The following is an 18,196-nucleotide window of genomic DNA, read 5'->3' on the forward strand; positions in this document are numbered from 1 at the left end:
CCGTCCACAGCCTAAATACTTTGTTAAAATCTTGCATGCTAGTAAAACAATCATATTTTACTTTGAGATTTTCATTTCTCTTTCAGTTTTATGGTAGGTTATTTTCTGCAATTTCTCCATTCTGCACAGTAGTCTTACACTGTTCTGGAACAATGAAGTTAGAGACAGAACATTCACTTTGTTAAAACAGATGCAACTTCTTAAACGAAATGATACAGTATTAAAATACTAAAAATTTAGAAATAATTTTAGGAACTTTTTCTTTTATTTGCTGAAACAGAGAAAACTTTTTTTTTTTTTTTTTTTGAGATGGAGTTTCGCTCTTGCTGCCAAGGTTGGAGTGCAATGGCATGGTTTCGGCTTACCACAACCTCTGTCTCCTGGGTTCAAGCGATTCTCCTGCCTCAGCCTCCTGAGTAGCTGGGGTTATAGGCATTGGCCACCACGCCCGGCTAATTTTTGTATTTTTTAGTAGAGATTGGGTTTCTCTATGTTGGTCAGGTTGGTCTTGAACTCCCAACCTCAGGTGATCTGCCTGCCTTGGCCTCCCAAAGTGCTTGGATTACAAGCATGAGCCATCACACCTGGCCAGAAGCTTCTTATTTGCAGAATAATGCCAAATAAAAGGCTACACTGGCCATTCCTCCCCTTTTTGGTTTTTAAATAAGGTTTCATTTTGTATTGAAAAAGTAAACTATCCTTTACAGAACAAAAGCATATCATTATTTGCGTTAGCCAAATAACATTTACTTCAAAATAAGCAAGGAAACTTACTTATAAAGTTTGTTATATATTTTCAATTTGCACCTTAATACTCATCTTTAATCAAAATTATTATGGTGTGGCCAGGCGCGGTGGCTCACGCCTGTAATCCCAGCACTTTGGGAGTCTGAGGCGGGCGGATCACAAGGTCAGGAGATTCAGGTCATCCTGGCTAACAGAGTGAAACACCATCTCTACTAAAAATACAAAAAATTAGTTGGGTGTGGTGGCAGGCGCCTGTAGTCCCAGCTACTCAGGAGGCTGAGGCAGGAGAATGGTGTGAACCTGGGAGGCGGGGCTTGCAGTGAGCCACTGCACTCCAGCCTGGGTAATAGAGCGAGACTCCATCTCAAAAAAAAAAAAGTTATTATGGTGTAAAGTGACAAATACTCTTTTCTTTTCACTCTCCATCCCCTCAACCCCCCAACCTATACAGCCTTGTAAGTCTTCTTAAGCAGAATTTGAAAGTAAATGAAATAGGCACAATTTCTGTGTAGGATAATTTGGTAATATCTATCAAAATTAAAAATCCTTTTGATCTAAAGATTCCAGGGTAAGGATTTCTCATATAGGTATAATTTGCTCATTATATGAGGCTGTTTTTCATTTTTAATTATTTTAACTTTTTGAGACAGGGTCTTGCTCTGTCACTGAGACTAGAGTGCAGTGGTGGTGGGATTAGGGCTTATTGCAGCCTTCACCTCCTGGATACAAACGATTCTCCCACCTCAGCCTCTCTAGTAGTTAGGACCACAAGCCTGTGCCACCACAAATGGCTAATTTTTTATTTTTTGTAGAGATGGGGTCTCACTATGTTGCCTTGTCTTATATGAGGTTATTCATTGCAGCTTATTAGCATGTAATAGTAATGGCTTGGCAACAAGCTGAATATCCACCTGTAGGAGATTGGTTAAATAAATTAGGATATTTGCATAAGTGGAATATTAATCTGCCTCCAGGAAGAAAAAGGTAGTTCATTATATACTGATACAGCAGAATGTCCAAGACATTTTTCTTTTCTTTTTTTTTTTTTTTTTGAGACAGGGTCTCACTCTGTCACCCAGGCTGAATGGCACGCTCTCGGCTCACTGCAGCATCGACCTCCTGGGCTCAGGTGATCCTCCCACCTCAGCCTCCAGAGTAGCTGGGACTATAGGCACACACCACCACATCCAGCTAATTTTTTTATTTTTCGTAGGGATGGGGTTTTGCCATGTTGCCGGGGTTGCTCTCAAATTCCTGGTCTCAAGCGATCAGTCCCCCTCGGCCTCCCAAAGTGTTGGGATTATAGGCCTGAGCCACTGTGCCCAGCCTATCCAAGATATTTGAAGTGAGAAAAAAAGGACTGAACAGCGTATATAGTGTGTTACCTTTTGTGTAAAAAGAAGTATCCCTATATTTTAATGTATTACTTACAAATATGTAGGGAAGGGTACATTATACAGTGCAAAGTGATTGCCTTCCAGGACTGGAACAGCTAACAGAGATGGGAGAATCAATTATTTTTTACTGTCATGTTTCAAATTTTGTATGAAGACATTTTCTAATTTATATAGCTCTATAGAGAAAATGTATATAAATAGTGAAGCTTAAAAGAAATAGTAGGTAGTCAGGAATTCTTTTTTTTTTTTTTTTTTTTTTTTTTTTGAGACAGAGTCCTGCTCTGTCACCCAGGCTGGAGTGCAGTGGTGCAATCTCTAGATCTCGGCTCACTGCAAACTCCGCCTCCTGGGTTCAAGCAATTCTCCTGCCTCAGCCTCCTGAGTAGGTGGGATTACAGGCACGACCACCACATCCGGCAATTTTTTGTATTTTTAGTAGAGACGGGGTTTCACCATGTTGTTCAGGCCGGTCTTGAACTCCTGACCTTGTGATCCACCCGCCTTGGCCTCCAAAAGTGCTGGGATTACAGGCATAAGCCACCGCAGCCGGTCGGTAGTCAGGAATTTTAGAAATGACAAAGGGCTGGGTGCTGTTTGGTAGCTCACGCCTATGATCCCAGCACTTTGGGAGGCTGAGGCAGGCGATAGCTTCAGCCCAGGAGTTTCAGCCCAGACTGGGCAACATAGTGAGACCCTGTCTCTACCAAAAACAAAACAAAACAAAACAAACAACAATAAAAAACCCACCCCAAAAAAACAAAAACAAAAGAAGTATACTTCTGTTGCTACCTTTGAGGCTCACAAAAGCATTTTTCATATTTCTTATACTACTTGATTACAAAGTTCCTCAAAACTTTTGAATCTTATTAAAAACAATATCTGAATTGATCGCTTCAGAATCAGAAAGTAAAACAGCAAAAAGAAAACAACAAAAAACTTAATAAGGCTTCTTCAGTGAAAGTAAACAGGTAAGAGACATGAGATTATATTAATACTTTGCTTTTTCTTTTTTTTTCTTTTTTTTCTTTTTGAGACGGAGTCTCGTTCTGTCGCTCAGGCTGGAGTGCAGTGGCCGGATCTCAGCTCACTGCAAGCTCCGCCGCCCGGTTTCACGCCATTTTCCTGCCTCAGCCTCCCGAGTAGCTGGGACTACAGGCGCCCGCCACCTCGCCCGGCTAGTTTTTTGTATTTTTTAGTAGAGACGGGGTTTCACCGTGTTAGCCAGGATGGTCTTGATCTCCTGACCTCGTGATCCGCCCTTCTTGGCCTCCCAAAGTGCTGGGATTACAGGCTTGAGCCACCGCGCCCGGCCTCTTTTCTTTTTTTTTTTTTTTTTTGAGACGGAGACTGGCTCTGTCGCCAGGCTGGAGTGCAGTGGCACGATCTCAGCTCACTGCAACCTCCGCTTCCCAGGTTCAAGTGATTCTCCTGCCTCAGCCTCCCAAGTAGCTGGGACTACAGGCACATGCCACAATGCCCAGCTAATTTTTGGTATTTTTAGTAGAGACGGTTTCACCATGTTGGCTAGGATCGTCTCCATCTCTTGACCTCGTGATCCACCTGCCTCGGCCTCCCAAAGTGCTGGGTTTAGATGCGTGACCCACCACGCCCGGCCAATATCTTCTTTTTGAAATGATGAACAAAAGGTTCATCCCTGGACAGTTACCCTATTAGATTCTATGAGACCTTTTGAAAACCCTGTCAAGTCTGTATCATTTTACTCTCTGAGTTAAATTATGGCTTGCCCTGACTGGAACGATGTTTAGAGGTGAAAGAAGTGTTCAGAATGATATGCGAAGAAAAACATTAGTGGTCCGGGTGCGGTGGCTCACGCCTGTAATCCCAACACTTTGGGAAGCCGAGGCGGGTGGATTGGTTGAGGTCAGGAGTTCGAGACCAGCCTGGCCAACATGATGAAACCGTGTCTCTAAAAAAATACAAAAATTAGCGGGAGGTGGTGTCGCCCGCCTTTAATCCCAGCTACTCCGGAGGCTGAGGCACGAGAATCGTTTGAACTCGGGAGGTGGAGGTTGCAGTGAGCCGAGATAGCGCCATTGCACTCCGGTCTGGGCGACAACAGCGAGATCTGTCTTAATAAATAAATAAAAAGAAAAACATCAGTGGCAAAAGATGTTTAGATGACGAAGAAGGAGGGACAGTTTGGCTTCTTAGGATAAGTTTACTGGAAATACCGAACAGCCTCCTGCGTCCTTTGCCTTTTTGCTGCACCTATTGAGGACTCGAGGCTTCGACACCTGGAACCACGTCTAGGGGGCTCCAGGTTGGGTCGGATCCCCACCAGGGGCGTGGGTCCCTCACTTGAGCCCCAGAACCAGCATATCCGGTTCGGCCCGGCCCCGCCCTTCGGAACCTCACTAGCGGGCTACGCGCAGGAGGGCGTGCGCTCCCGGATGTGCAGGCCCTGTCCTGCCCTGACAGCCCTGCCCGAAGCGGCCGCAGTGCCCAGAGGCTCAGGCCTAAACCGCTCGGGCGGGTCCTTTGCCTGGCCCGGGTCATCGGACCCAACAGCCGGGCACGTCACCACCCCGGGCGTCGCCTCCCGGCCCAGCCGGCCAACAGACCCCCGCCCCCTACTCCCCCAGCGGGGAGGGGCGCAGAGGCATCACGTGACGCCCCGTACCCGCCCGGCCCTGGTCACATGGTGGCACGGCCGCTGCGTCAGTCACAGCCCTGGCTGCGGGAGTCCAGCTGCCGTCGCCGCCGCCAGCGGACGGGGCGGGGATCCTGGTGCCAGGTCCTCGTCAACCCGCCCCCGCCGCCTCAGTCAGCCGTCCCAGCCCGGGCCCTACCGTCATGGAGCGGTGCGGGGCCTACGCCTGTTCCGTGTGAGGCGCGTCGCTGCCGCCGCAGCCGCCTTCGCTTGTCGAGGCCTCCGGAACCCCCGCCGCCTCCCGGAGCCCCTCGCCCTTGGCAGCCTGTCACCGCCCCCTGGGCGGGCTCGAATGCGCGTCCGGTGAAGGTGCAGGCCCGGCGCCGCCACTGCCGCAACCAGGAGATGGTTCGGGCCTAGCGGAGCCGGGACTGGAGGTAAGAAGGGCCGACAGACTGACCGAGGGCCGGGCCGGGCTGCGGGGGTTGTGGCCGGGGCCAGGTGGGGTGGGTGGGGGGCCCCGCAAGTTCCGCGGGGAGCCTCGGGGAGACCCTCCGGGCTGGGGCTGCTCGATCGGGTTTCACCCCTCCCCTCATCTTCGCGTCCCACCCCACCACCTTCCCGCAAAAATAAGAAAATAAAAAAAGCTAACCCAATCCTAACAAAAATTCCCAGAAATCCATCTGTTTAGTGTTTCTCCTTTCCTCTTTCTTCCCTCAGGCATTCCATCGGCTGATTTGTTACTTTTTCATATCCTCCTCAATTTCAAATTATTTCTACTTAAAGAGAAAATAGGCCCAGATTCTGGCTAACATTACCCAACTAGTTCTCGCTTTCCTTCTCGCGATCCTGCGCACCTCTCCCACACCCCCACCCCCGCAAAAAAAAAAAAAAAAAAAAAAAAAAAAAAGGAAAAATTTCCGCCTTCGACTTGTGAAGGGGATTGACTAAAAATGGGAACGTGGGGGTTATAATTCTCGAATACTGCCCCCCACAACTTCCGAATCGGTCTGTTACCTAGTTATCCCAGTAGCTTGTGCGTGGATATTGATGTTTAGGCCTTTCCTCCAGCTGCCTGTGCTTGGGGTTAATCTCGTAATTGACGTCAGTGCTTTGTTCCTTCTACTTTGCTGTTTCTTCCACTCTTTGAGGATGGATCATGGAGTACAGGAGTTTTGGGAGTAACCTTATTGCCTTTTCGTTTACAAACAATATTATTTTCAGGAAGTGGAAGTACACATCTGAAATGTTTGTATATGGAGTTCAAGGCGAAGAGTTCGATTTAGGGTTCTCGTAGTTTTGTCAGTTGTAATTCAGAATTATGCGGTTTCTTCCCTGCTGGCCATATGGAAATTTTAAACTAAGGCCAGTCACTTTTCCATTGACCAATGTTTTTCTTGATGGAATCTAAGCTATTGTCTGTGAATCGACTGTAAATGTAACATAAAATGTGTGCTAGTTTTAGGGCTCAGATGTGAAAAGCGCAAAGCTTCGTTTCTATATTGATTCTGCGCTTCATAAAGTGCTTTTTAAAACTCAACTGGCCTTTAACTTATCAAAATTGAAATATTTATGAGAACTTTCTTAATTCGGGATTTGATAAAGAGCCTTTGTGGTCTGTGAGTCTGCCTAGAATCATCTTTGGTCATATGTGCATAAAGAAGTGTTGGCAAGTGGCCACTTGGTTTTCAACAAAGCTGGCTTATTTAAATTTCTCAGGTTCGTTTTCCTTGTTATCACTGCATCTTTCAGCTCCTAAATATAAAAACAATTCCCAATAAGTTATTTTAAGTTATTTTTCAGAGTTAACTTACTAAAATCCTGGTAGCAGTTTCTTTCAATTTGTGGTGGTTTGCAGGCTGGTACTTTGATTTTTGTTAGCTCTGTAGAAACAGTAGGCAAATTTTACTTTAAATAAAATTTTGCTTCAAGTGGGGACAAGATAGGGTGTCTGAAAAAAGAGCCTAGCTGTGTTAATTGGAACATGATCTACAGTTTGGGAGTGTAAGGTGAAGCTGTGTAATTAAGAATTCTTAAAGGTAGAATATTTTTGTTCTGAATCACTTTCTACTTGTCAGATTCTCACATTCAGGTTGATACATTCTCTTCTGTATACTCTTGAGTTGTTGTATCCTTTTCGTAACAATATATTCTGCAACCGGGCCTGGTGGTTCACGCCTGTAATCCTAGCACTTTAGCACTTTGAGAGGCCAAGGTGGCGGATCACCTGAGGTCAGGAGTTCGAGACCAGCCTGACCAACATAGTGAAACCCCATCTCTACTAAAAATACAAAAGTTAGCCAAGTGTGGTGGTGCACACCTGTAGTTCCAGCTACTTGAGAGGCTGATGCATGAGAATCAAATTAGCCAGGCATGGTGGTACACGCCTGTGGTCCCAGCTACTTCAGAGGCTGAGCTACGAGAATCGCTTAAGAATCGCTTGAACCGGGAGGCAGAGGTTGCAGTAAGCCAAGATCACACCGCTGGAGTGCAGTGGCTTGATCTCTGCTCACTGCAACCTCTGCCTCCTGGGTTCAAGCGATTCTCCTGCCTTAGCCTCCTGAGTAGTTGGGACTACAGTTGCATGCCACCATTCCCGGCTGATTTTTTTTGTATTTTTAGAAGAGACGGGGTTTCAGCATGTTGGTCAGACTGGTCTCGAACTCCTGACCTAGTGATCTGCCCGCCTCGGCCTCCCAAAGTGCTGGGATTACAGGCGTGAGCCACTGTGCCCGGCCAATCTGGGCGATGTCTCAAAACAAACAGAAGCCCACTATATATTTTGCATTGTAATTTTCTTTTTTTTCTGTCTCTTGCAGATATTGAGGGATGCATAATAATTTTCTTATAGATCTGTTACAGGGTCTTTGAGGAAGTACTATATTTATTCCTCTTTTTATCTTCCTCAGTATTTTGCACAATTACTAGATTGAATTTGAATGTGATAATACTTTGAACTTGAAATTGTTCTATCAAGTTATCTAAGATTTCACAAAAAGGTAAAGAAAGCTGTATGAGCAAAGGATCAGTATTTGAAAGGGAAAAACCAATCAGTTTCAGAAGATGAGACAGAATATGAAGCTTTCTAGAAGTTATGCATTTTGCCTTTTTTGAGAAGGTAAGGTAAATGCCATGGTTTTATGTGTACCTAAGAGGAACAAATAAAACAGGTATTTCTTCCTTTGTGGCCATCTACTGGTTTAGAATGGAGTTCAAAATCTATGAGGACTTGACTTTTCTTTGTGGTATTTTAATACAATCAAAGAGGTATTCTGAAGTATTGAGAGCACACCTGGACAATGACCCAGAAGTACAGCATGTACTATAAAAAATTGATGACTTAGATTTTTTTTTTTTTACTTTAGCTTTATTCTACAGATATCTCACTATAAAGACTTTTCTATGTGATATAAAGGTTCCCAGCTCTCCTGCATTCTTATTATGTTTTACCCATTCCCTTATTCATTTCCTCTGATAAGTTGGAACAATTCTATTTGATTTCTGGGAGGGTGTTAGCTAGTCTCAGTTATTGTGAAAGCTGGTGACTAAAGACTGCATAAAGCTAACCTGGCCTGTTAGCTTGCCGCTTTTTCCTTTGGTTTAAGAAAAGCACTCCTACTGGCCAGGCGTGGTGGCTCACGCCTGTAATCCCAGCACTTTGGGAGGCCGATGCGGGCAGATCATGAGGTCAGGAGATCGAGACCATGCTGGCTAACACGGTGAAACCCCATCTCTACTCAAAAAAAAATACAAAAAATTAGACGGGCGTGGTGACAGGGGCCTGTAGTCCCAGCTACAAGGGAGGCTGAGGCAGGAAAATGGCGTGAACATGGGAGGCGGAGCTTGCAGTGAGCGGAGATGGCGCCACTGCACTCCAGCCTGGGCGACAGAGTGAGATTCTGTCTCAAAAAAAAAGAAAAGCACTCCTACTTGTTGTTAACTCCCTATACATACCCTTCTTGGTTATTTGAAGTGTTACTCTAATACATGGAAGAGAGCAGTAATATATGCTCCAGTTACTGAGTTTTGGCACATCATCTGCATTCCTATTTGTCTTGATATTCATTTTCACTGGTATCATATCTTGGAAATTTTAACAGTACTGGGGCACAGAAAATATTAGAACCACCAAATTCAATTCCAGAGTATTCCGAAACATTTTAATACTAGAACTACCTATTCTGTTTTTGAAGAAAAAAAATCTTACCTAACTACCTGCTTTATCAGCTATTCTTTGTTAAAAAATCTGTAACCTGGCCGGACTCAGTGGCTCATGCCTGTAATTCCAGCACTTTGGGAGGCCAAGGCGGGAGGATCACGAGGTCAAGATATCAAGACGATCCTGGACAATATGGTGAAACCCCGTCTCTACTAAAAACACAAAAATTAGCTGGGCGTGGTGGCGTGTACCTGTAGTCCCAGCTCCTTGGGAGGCTGAGGCAGGAGAATCACTTGAATCTGGGAGGCGCAGGTTGCAGTGAGCTGAGATCGCGCCACTGCACTCCAGCCTGGCAACAGAGCAACACTCCATCTCAAAAAAAAAAAAAAAAAAAAAAAAAATCTGTAACCTGAGGAATATTCTGACAGAAGGCATTTTATGTAACTTTCTCTCTCTTGGAGTGCTTAATGAACGATGTTGGTGGCTTTTAGGCAAGGAAACATAGCTTATTAGTGGATACTGTTTTAAACTAATTACTTCAATAATCATTTCCTAGGACAGGTAAGAGAACTTCATGTATTCTTTTCCCAAGGTTGTTGGGTAGAAGAAATCAGGGACTGACATGAATAGATTGCACTGGAAAGCCAGTATGGTTTGATTATCCAGAGATCTGTTTGGGGACAGGGCTTCCTGGGGTTACTTTGGGCCTAGTAGCTCTCCCAGGATTTTGTCAGTTTGGAGTTGCCTAGTGGGTTATGACTTTTCCTTTTCATGTCATCGTTGGGGAAGGTACAGTTTTATGGAGAGGTGAGTACCAGCCAATACTCTGCAGAGACACACCTTCTCACCTTTTTGCAGTTGCTTCCATTTCTCCCAGTTGGAATATTATTTCTTCTATCTTGTTTCTTACCTGTTAAAATGTCACCATTTTTAAAGGCCTAATTCACATTTCATTGCCTTCTTGAAGTTTTGCTTAATTCTTCACCCCATTCCAATTGTGATCTACTTCCTTTCAGTCTTTGCATCACTTTGTAGCTCCTTTTTTTTCTTTTTTTTTTTCGAGACAGGGTCTCACTCTGTCATCCAGGCTGGAGTGCAGTGGTGTGATCTTGGCTCACTGCAACCTCTGCTTCCCAGGCTCCAGCAATTTTCATGCCTCAACCTCCCGGGTAGCTGGGACTACAGGTGTGCACCACCGTGCCCTGCTAAGTTTTTTTGTATTTTTTATAGAAACGGGGTTTCACCCTGTTGTCCAGGCTGGTGTACCTCTTTTAATTATTTGTTATGCAGCTACTGTGGAACTATAGCCTGCTGAGTAACGTCAGGAAAAATGTATTAGGGAAGACACTAGTAAAAGAAGGACTGTAACTGTTGTAATATTTCACTATGTGTTTCTAAAATATAAAGATTAAAACAATAATCACAATATTATACACTAAAAAAGTAACACTAGTTCCTTAATATCATCTATATCCAGTGAAGTGTTCACATTTCCCTGATTATAGTTTTTGTATTGTTTTTACAATTTGTGTGAATTAGGATCCAAATAAGGTCTGTATATATTACATTGGGTTTAGGTGCATATGAGCCCTCTTTTTTTTAATCTGTAAGTTTTCCTCTGTCTTTTTATTGTGGTTATTCCCATATAGTTGGTTTGTTGGAGAAGCCAGGTCTTTGCCCTATGATACTTCTCAGAATCTAGATTGTGTTGATGAGATCCCAGTGGTTTCATGTAATATGTTCTTTTGTCCCTTGTATTTTCTGTACATTTTATTTTATTTTTTTATTTCTATTTTTTGAGATGGAGTCTCGCACTGTCACCTAGGCTAGAGTGCAGTGGCGTGATCTCAACTCACTGCAACCTCTACTTCCTGGGTTTCAAGCAGTCCTCCTGCCCCAGCCTCCTGAGTAGCTGGGACTACAGGTGCCTGCCACCACACCCAGCCAATTTTTGTATCTTTAGTGGAGACGGGGGTTTTGCCATGTTGACCAGGCTGATCTCGAACTCCTAACCTCAGGTGATCTGCCCGCCTTGGCCTCCCAAAGTGCTGGGATTATACGTGTGAGCCACTGCACCCAGCCTTTCTGTAGCTTTTAATAGTTAACATCTAGAAGTCTGGCCTGATTTACCATTGAATTAAATAAGATTTTAAATTAATAATAATTATTTTTTTGGACAGGGTTACACTCCATTGCCCAGGCTGGAGTGCAGAGTGCATGGGGCGGTCATGGCTCACTGCAACCTTGATCTGCTGAGTGCAATCCTCCTGCCTCAGCCTTCTAAGTAGCTAGGACTACAGGCACGAGACACCATGCCTGGCTAAATTTTTTGGTTTTTGCTAAGATGGGGTCTTGCTGTGTTGCCTAGACTGGTCACAAATTCCTGGCCTGAAGTAGTCCTCCCACCTCAGCCTCTCAGTGTGCTGAGATTCCAGGCATGAGTTACTGCACCTGGCCATCTTTACTTTTTTTTTGAGACGAAGTCTCACACTGTCACCCAAGCTAGAGTGCAGTGGTGTGATCTTGGCTCACCGCAACCTCCACCTCCCAGGTTCAACTGATTCTCCTGCCTCAGCCTCCTGAGTAGCTGGAATTACAGGCGCCTGCCACCACGCCCGGCTAATTTTTGTATTTTTAGTAGAGATGGGGTTTCACCACATTGGTCAGGTTGATCTCGAACTCCTGACCTTAGGATGTCCCTGCCTCAGCCTTCCAAAGTGCTGGGATCACAGGTGTGAGCCACCTTGTCTGAAGTCATTTTTTTTTTAGCAAGTGAATATTTTAGGAAACTCAGATTTCTCTCTCTCTCTCTCTTTTATTTTCCCCTGAGATGGAGTCTTGCTCTGTTGTCCAGGCTGTGCAGTGGTGTGGTCTCGGCTCACTGCAACCTCCGCCTCCCAGGTTCAAGTGATTCTCCCTGCCTCAGCCTCCTGAGTAGCTGGGACTACAGGCCTGCGCCACCACGCCTAGCTAATTTTTATAGTTTTGGTAGAGATGGGGTTTTGCCATGTTGGCCAGGCTGGTCTTGAACTTCTGACCTCTGGTAATCTGCCTGCCTTGGCCTTCCAAGGTGCTGGGATTACAGGCATGAGCCACCGGGCCGGCCAGGAAACTCAGATTTCAATGTCCATAAATAAGGTTTTATTGGAACACAGACAACACACCCATTTGTTTATGTATTGTCTGTGGCTGCTTTTGCTGCTGCGATGGCAGAATTTAGTAATTGTGACTATATGGCCTGCCAAACCTGAAATATTTACTTCCCTAAAAACATTCGTTGAATCCTGCCTTAGCAGATCAAATGGGCCTTAGTGGATACTTGGGTTTGAGGATTTTCTTAGCATTGAGCAGTTAGTTACAAGGTCCCTATTTACTGTGGTGGCTGTTAGGGTTTTTTGTTTGTAGAATATGTATATTTGTCTAATACGTATGTGTATAATACACACATACATTACATATATTACATGTATTATATATTTATATATTACACAGCTTGTGCATTATATATACTATAAAATATAGTAAATATAGTTTATATTATATATAGTACATATAGCATATGTTATATGTAGTATATATAATATACTCTGCTGTATATTATATACTATATAATCTATGTAATACATGTTGTATATTTTTTAATATATATATTTTGTTTGTTTGTTCGTTTGTTTTCTTTTGAGACGGAGTCTCGCTCTGTTGCCCAGGCTGGAGTGCAGTGGCACGATCTTGGCTCACTGCAGCCTCTGCCTTCAGGGTTCAAGCGATTTTCCTGCCTCAGCCTCCTGAGTAGCTGGGATTATAGGCGCATGCCACCACTCCTGTCTAATTTTTGTATTTTTAGTAGAGATGGGGTTTCACCATGTTGATCAGGCTGGTCTTGAACTCTTGACCTCGTGATTTGCCCACCTCAGCCTCCCAAAGTGTTGGGATTACAGGCGTGAGCCGCCGCACCCGACCTGTATAGTTATAGGTACACTATTATGTAGTATACTATGCAAGTGAGCATTACCGCCTGAGCTCTGCTTCCTATCAGATCAGATTCTCATAGTGATACGGACAGGAGGCAGGGAAATATTGGCTAGAAGAGGGTGGGACACCTGGTGAGGGCCCCTCAAGCCTGGACCCATAGCCCTAAATAAGAACTTCACATCCCTGTTTTCCTGCCTGAATGTTGCCTTTTCCATAACTACCCTGGCCCGCCACGCTCCCCCGCCACCCAGTACCCATAAAAACCCCAAGCTCCACTAGCAGAGGAACAGAGTGGTACGGCAGAGAAGGAGAGAAGAGAAGAAGTAGAGAAGAGAAGAAGCAGCTGGATACCAGAGACTATGGGTTGGAGAGGATTTCAGCTAGGGACAGCTGAGCTCCAGGGGAAGATTATCTTCCCACTCCATCCCTTTTCCAGCTCCCCATCCTGCTGAGAGCCACTTCCACCACTCAATAAAATTTCTGCATTCACCATCCTTTAAGTTCATGTGACCTGATTCTTCCTGAATACCAGAGAAGAACCTGGGTACCAAGAAAGCAGGATGTGAAAGGCTATCACCCTGACCTTCCACTGAGCTTAACACTTAGCCATCCGTGGACAGCAAATGAAAAAAGAGCATTGTTTGTAACACACACTGTCTGGGGCTCCAGAGGTCGTGGGCAACCACCCCTAGATGCTGCCATGGGCCGATATGGGGTTCATTCCTGCTAGCACCCAAAGGCTCCTGCACCGATTCACCCTGTGTGCTCCCCCTCCCGCAAGGGGTTTGAGCATGGCGGATAAGCAAGTGAGCCACCTCTGTCGCAAGTCATGTGGTGGGGTCGAGGGAACTATGCCGTGTCAGTAGGAGCTCAAACCCTGTTGTGAACTGCACATGCAAGAGATCTAGGTTGCATACTGCTTCTGAGAATCTAATGCCCCATGATGTGAGGTGGAATGGTTTTCTTTCAAAATCATCTCCCCGCAACCCCTGTCCATCCATGGAAAAATTGTCTTTTGTGAAACTGGTCCCTGGTGCCAAAAAGATTGGGGATTGCTCATCTGCATGACTTTCCCGAATCTGGAATGCGTACCACGTGTTCAAGAAGCCCAGGAAAAGGCCCTTGGAACTGGAAGGGACTGGTAGAAAGTATGAGATTAATCTGATGAGGAGACGAGTCAGATCAAGTAGAATATTGTAAGCCATGTTGAGGACTTTAAAATTTACCTAAAGTTTATCTTAAGGTAAACGGAAAGCTTATTTAAAAATTTTAAGCAGGAATTAGGCAATCTGACCTGATTTGCATCTTAGAAAGATTACTTTGGCTGCTGTATGGCATATAAAGAGAGACTGAGGGAAGTAGAAGTCCAATTAGAAAGCCTATAGCGTTTATTCAAGCCAGAGATAAAATGTTGTGTGTTTTGAACCATGGCAGTGGAAAAATAAGTGAGGAGGGAGATTCAAAATATATTTTGGAGGTTATGGTGATGGATTGGATTTGGAAAGAGATTGAAGGAAGAATTCAGCAAAAGCAGTTGGCTCGCTGGATGCACTACTATTGGGATGAGGATCACTGGAGGAGGAGTGGTTGGCGGTAAGGGAAAGCAGATCAGAAAATTAATTTTAGATGTATTAAGATTGAGATTTTTGGGACTGGGCATGGTGACTCATTACAAAGTTACTGTACTCCCAGCACTTTGGGAGACTGAGGTGGTAGGATTACTTGAGGCCAGGAGTTTGGGACCGGCCTGGGCAATATAATGAGATCTTGCCTCTACAAAAAATTAAAAAGAAAAACAAAATTAGCCAGGTGTGGTGTCATGCACCCTTTAGTCCCAGCTACTCAGGAGGCTGAGGTGGGAGGATCACTTACCTAAGGAGTTTGAGGTTACAGTGAACTATGATTGCACCATTGCACTCCAGCCTAGGTGACAGACTGAGACCCTGTCTCTGAAAAATAAAAAATTACAATAAAAACAAAAAAAGAGATATCTTAGTTTTGAAGCCTTTGGGATTAAAAAAAGGTACACTTTTTTTGTTTTTTTGTTTTTTTTTAATAGATTCTCCCTATGTTGCCTAGGCTGGTCTTGAACTCCTGAGCTCAAGCAGTCCTCTTACCTTGCCTTCCCAAAGTGCTGAGATTACAGGCATGAGACATAGTGCCTAGCCCTGATTTAGATTTCTTAGATAGCCAAAGAGCATTGTCAAACAGGTTCCTGGATGTGCGGTTTTGTATTTCAGAAGAGAAAGTATCATGGGGAGCATATGTGGGCATTCTGGTTGTAGGCATAGAGTTTTTTGTTTTTTGTTTTTTGTTTTTTTTTGAGATGGAGTCTCACTCCGTCACTTAAGCTGGAGTGCAGTGGCACGATCTTGGCTCACTGCAGCCTCTGCCTCCCAGGTTCAAGTGATTCTTATGCTTCAGCCTCTCAAGTAGGTGGAATTACAGGCATGCACCACTATGCCCAGTTAATTTTTTTTGTATTTTTAGCAGAGACAGAGTTTCACCATGTTGGCCAGGCTGGTGTTGGACTCCTGACCTCAAGTAATTCGCCCGCCTTGGCCTCCCAAAGTGCTGGGATTACAGGTGTAAGCCACCACGCCTGGCCACATAGAGATATTTTAAGCTTTGGGAATGTAAGGAGAGGATATAAAATGAATGAGAATAAGACCCATGGCTGAGCACCAGAGGAGCACCAATTTTGAAGATGTCTGGTAGGTAGGATGGGAAGAGCCAGAGGAGCTGGGGACGCTGGGAAGGCTAAGTGTTACAGTGCCAAAGAGTGTATCAAGGAGAAATAAGTGGCTGAATGTATTGAATGGTAAGTCAAGTAAAATGGTAAAATATCTGTTGGATTGGCCGGGCGCGGTGGCTCAAGCCTGTAATCCCAGCACTTTGGGAGGCCGAGGCGGGCGGATCACAAGGTCAGGAGATCGAGACCACAGTGAAACCCCGTCTCTACTAAAAATACAAAAAATTAGCCGGGCGCGGTGGCGGGCGCCTGTAGTCCCAGCTACTCAGGAGGCTGAGGCAGGAGAATGGCGGGAACCCGGGAGGCGGAGCTTGCAGTGAGCCGAGATCGCGCCACTGCACTCCAGCCTGGGCAACAGCGTGAGACTCCGTCTCAAAAAAAAAAAAAAAAAAAAATCTGTTGGATTTAGCAATATGGAAGTTGCTAATGATCTTGGCAAAGAAATACGATGTGGGAAATTGTAAACAGAATGTTGGGAAATTGGAAACAGTAGAATGTTGAATAGTGATTGGATATAGCATTTTGGAAAGTATTAATAATTTGGCTGTATTTACTAAAGTTGAAAATGCTCATCCTCTGCAGCCCAGTAGTTCCACTTCTAGCTGTCTATTCTAGAAGAACTCTCACTCATTGGTGCGAAAAGATGTGCATAAAAATGATCATTTAGTATTGTTTTTAATGGCAGAAAAAGGGGAAACTACCTAAATATGTGTCATCTGGAGAGTAGATAAGTAAACTGTGTGGATATACAGTGAAAATAATGGATTATTTATTTTCCATTATTACAATGGAATACATTTCCATACATTACAATAGATTAACCTTGTAATGCTGAGCATTAAAAAAATTGAGTTGTTGGCCGGGCGCGGTGGCTCAAGCCTGTAATCCCAGCACTTTGGGAGGCCGAGACAGGTGGATCACGAGGTCAGGAGATCGAGACCATCCTGGCTAACCCGGTGAAACCCCGTCTCTACTAAAAAATACAAAAACTAGCCGGGCGAGGTGGCGGGCGCCTGTAGTCCCAGCTACTCGGGAGGCTGAGGCAGGAGAATGGTGTGAACCTGGGAGGGGGAGCTTGCAGTGAGCTGAGATCCAGCCACTGCACTCCAGCCTGGGTGACAGAACGAGACTCTATCTGAAAAAAAAAAATTGAGTTGTTAAGAGTATACCTTTTTAGTAACGTTGAAAAAATATGCCAAACAATTCAGTTTCTTATTCAGAGATACGTACATAAGTAGTAAAAGTATAAAGAAATTCCTGACTTGGTGTGATGACTCATGCCTATAATCCCAGCACTTTGGGAGGCCAAGGTGGGCTGATCACCTGAGGTCAGGAGTTTGAGACCCCATCTCTACTGAAAATACAAAAATTAGCCTGGTGTCATGGCAGATGCCTGTAGTCCCAGCTACTCAGGAGGCTGAGGCAAGGAGAATTGCTTGAACCTGGGATGCGGAAGTTGCAGTGAGTTGAGATTGTGCCACTGCATTCCAGCCTGGAGAACCAAGTGAGACTCTGTCTCAAAAAAAAAAAGAAAAGAAATTCCTGAGAATGATTGACACCAAAATCAGAATAGTGTCTACTGCTTATAGGGGGAGAGAGTACTTGGAGATGTGATCCAGGAGAAGTACACAGTAGCCTTCTACTATGTTGGTAATGCTTTATTTCCTAAGGTGGTTGTTTGATGGGTAGCACAACTGTTCACTGTATTGGTCCTTACCTTTTGGGGTAGCATTTTATAAAATGAATGGTTGCTGAGGAAGTGGAGAATCACCAAAAGTCCTTTTGAGAAGCTTGGCTGGAGAGAGTTGGGGGCCAGTGAAGACTTTTTTTTTTTTTTTTTTGGAGACAGAGTCTCGCCTTGTTGCCCAGGCTCTGGAGTGCAGTGTCACGATCTCTGCTCACTGCAACCTCTGCCTCCTGGTTCAAGCGATTCTCCTGTTTCAACCTCCTGAGTAGCTGGGTCTACAGGTGTGCACCACCATGCCCAGCTAATTTTTATAATTTTAGTAGAGACAGGATTTTGCCATGTTGGCCAGGCTGATCTCGAACTCCTGGCCTCAAGTGATCTGCCCATCTCAGCCTCCCAAAGTGCTGGGATTACAGCAGACATGAGCCACCATCCTGGCCTTCTTAAAATCTTTTTTAAAGAATATGTTTGAATGCTGATGGAAAGGATTCGAAGGATTCATTAGAGATGGAGAAGTTGAAGTTATTTGAGAAAAAGTCGCGACTACTAAAGGTCTAGAAGACAGCAAAATGAGGATAATTGTTCTTTGTTAGGAAGATTTGAGTTTTTTTCCTTTGTCACTGGGAGGGAGGAGAATAGATGTAGACGCTGATAGTTTGAAAGCTGATGGTTGATTGATAAAAATATTTTTCTTCCATTGTTTTTTAGTTTTATTTTAATTTTGACATGGAGTCTCGCACTGTCGCCTGGGCTGGAGAGCAGTGGGGCGATCTTGGCTCACTGCAACCTCTGCCTCCTGGATTCAAGCGATTCTCCTACCTCAGCCTCCCGAGTAGCTAGGATTACAGGCACCCACCACCATGCCTGGCTT

At 44.7% G+C, this 18,196-nt stretch overlaps 1 protein-coding gene and 1 pseudogene across 3 annotated transcripts in view; both read left to right on the forward strand.

Annotated features, from left to right (window-relative positions):
- The first annotated feature begins 4,821 nt into the window (after positions 1-4,821).
- Positions 4,822-18,196, forward strand: part of LOC105467160 (ALF transcription elongation factor 4) — an 88,558-nt gene continuing 75,183 nt past the window's right edge. For 2 of the 3 annotated variants that reach the window (XM_011716605.3, XM_011716607.3), the window contains exon 1: positions 4,826-5,192. The gene's annotated coding sequence lies outside the window, so the exon portion shown is untranslated. Of the gene's footprint in view, positions 5,193-18,196 lie in introns of all 3 variants that reach the window. The other variant, XM_011716604.3, reaches the window with a different exon arrangement.
- LOC139363769 (uncharacterized) lies at positions 5,251-12,428 on the forward strand (annotated as a pseudogene).

Source organism: Macaca nemestrina, chromosome 6, assembly GCF_043159975.1.
Source record: "Macaca nemestrina isolate mMacNem1 chromosome 6, mMacNem.hap1, whole genome shotgun sequence".
In the NCBI taxonomy this organism is placed as follows: Eukaryota; Metazoa; Chordata; class Mammalia; order Primates; family Cercopithecidae; genus Macaca; species Macaca nemestrina.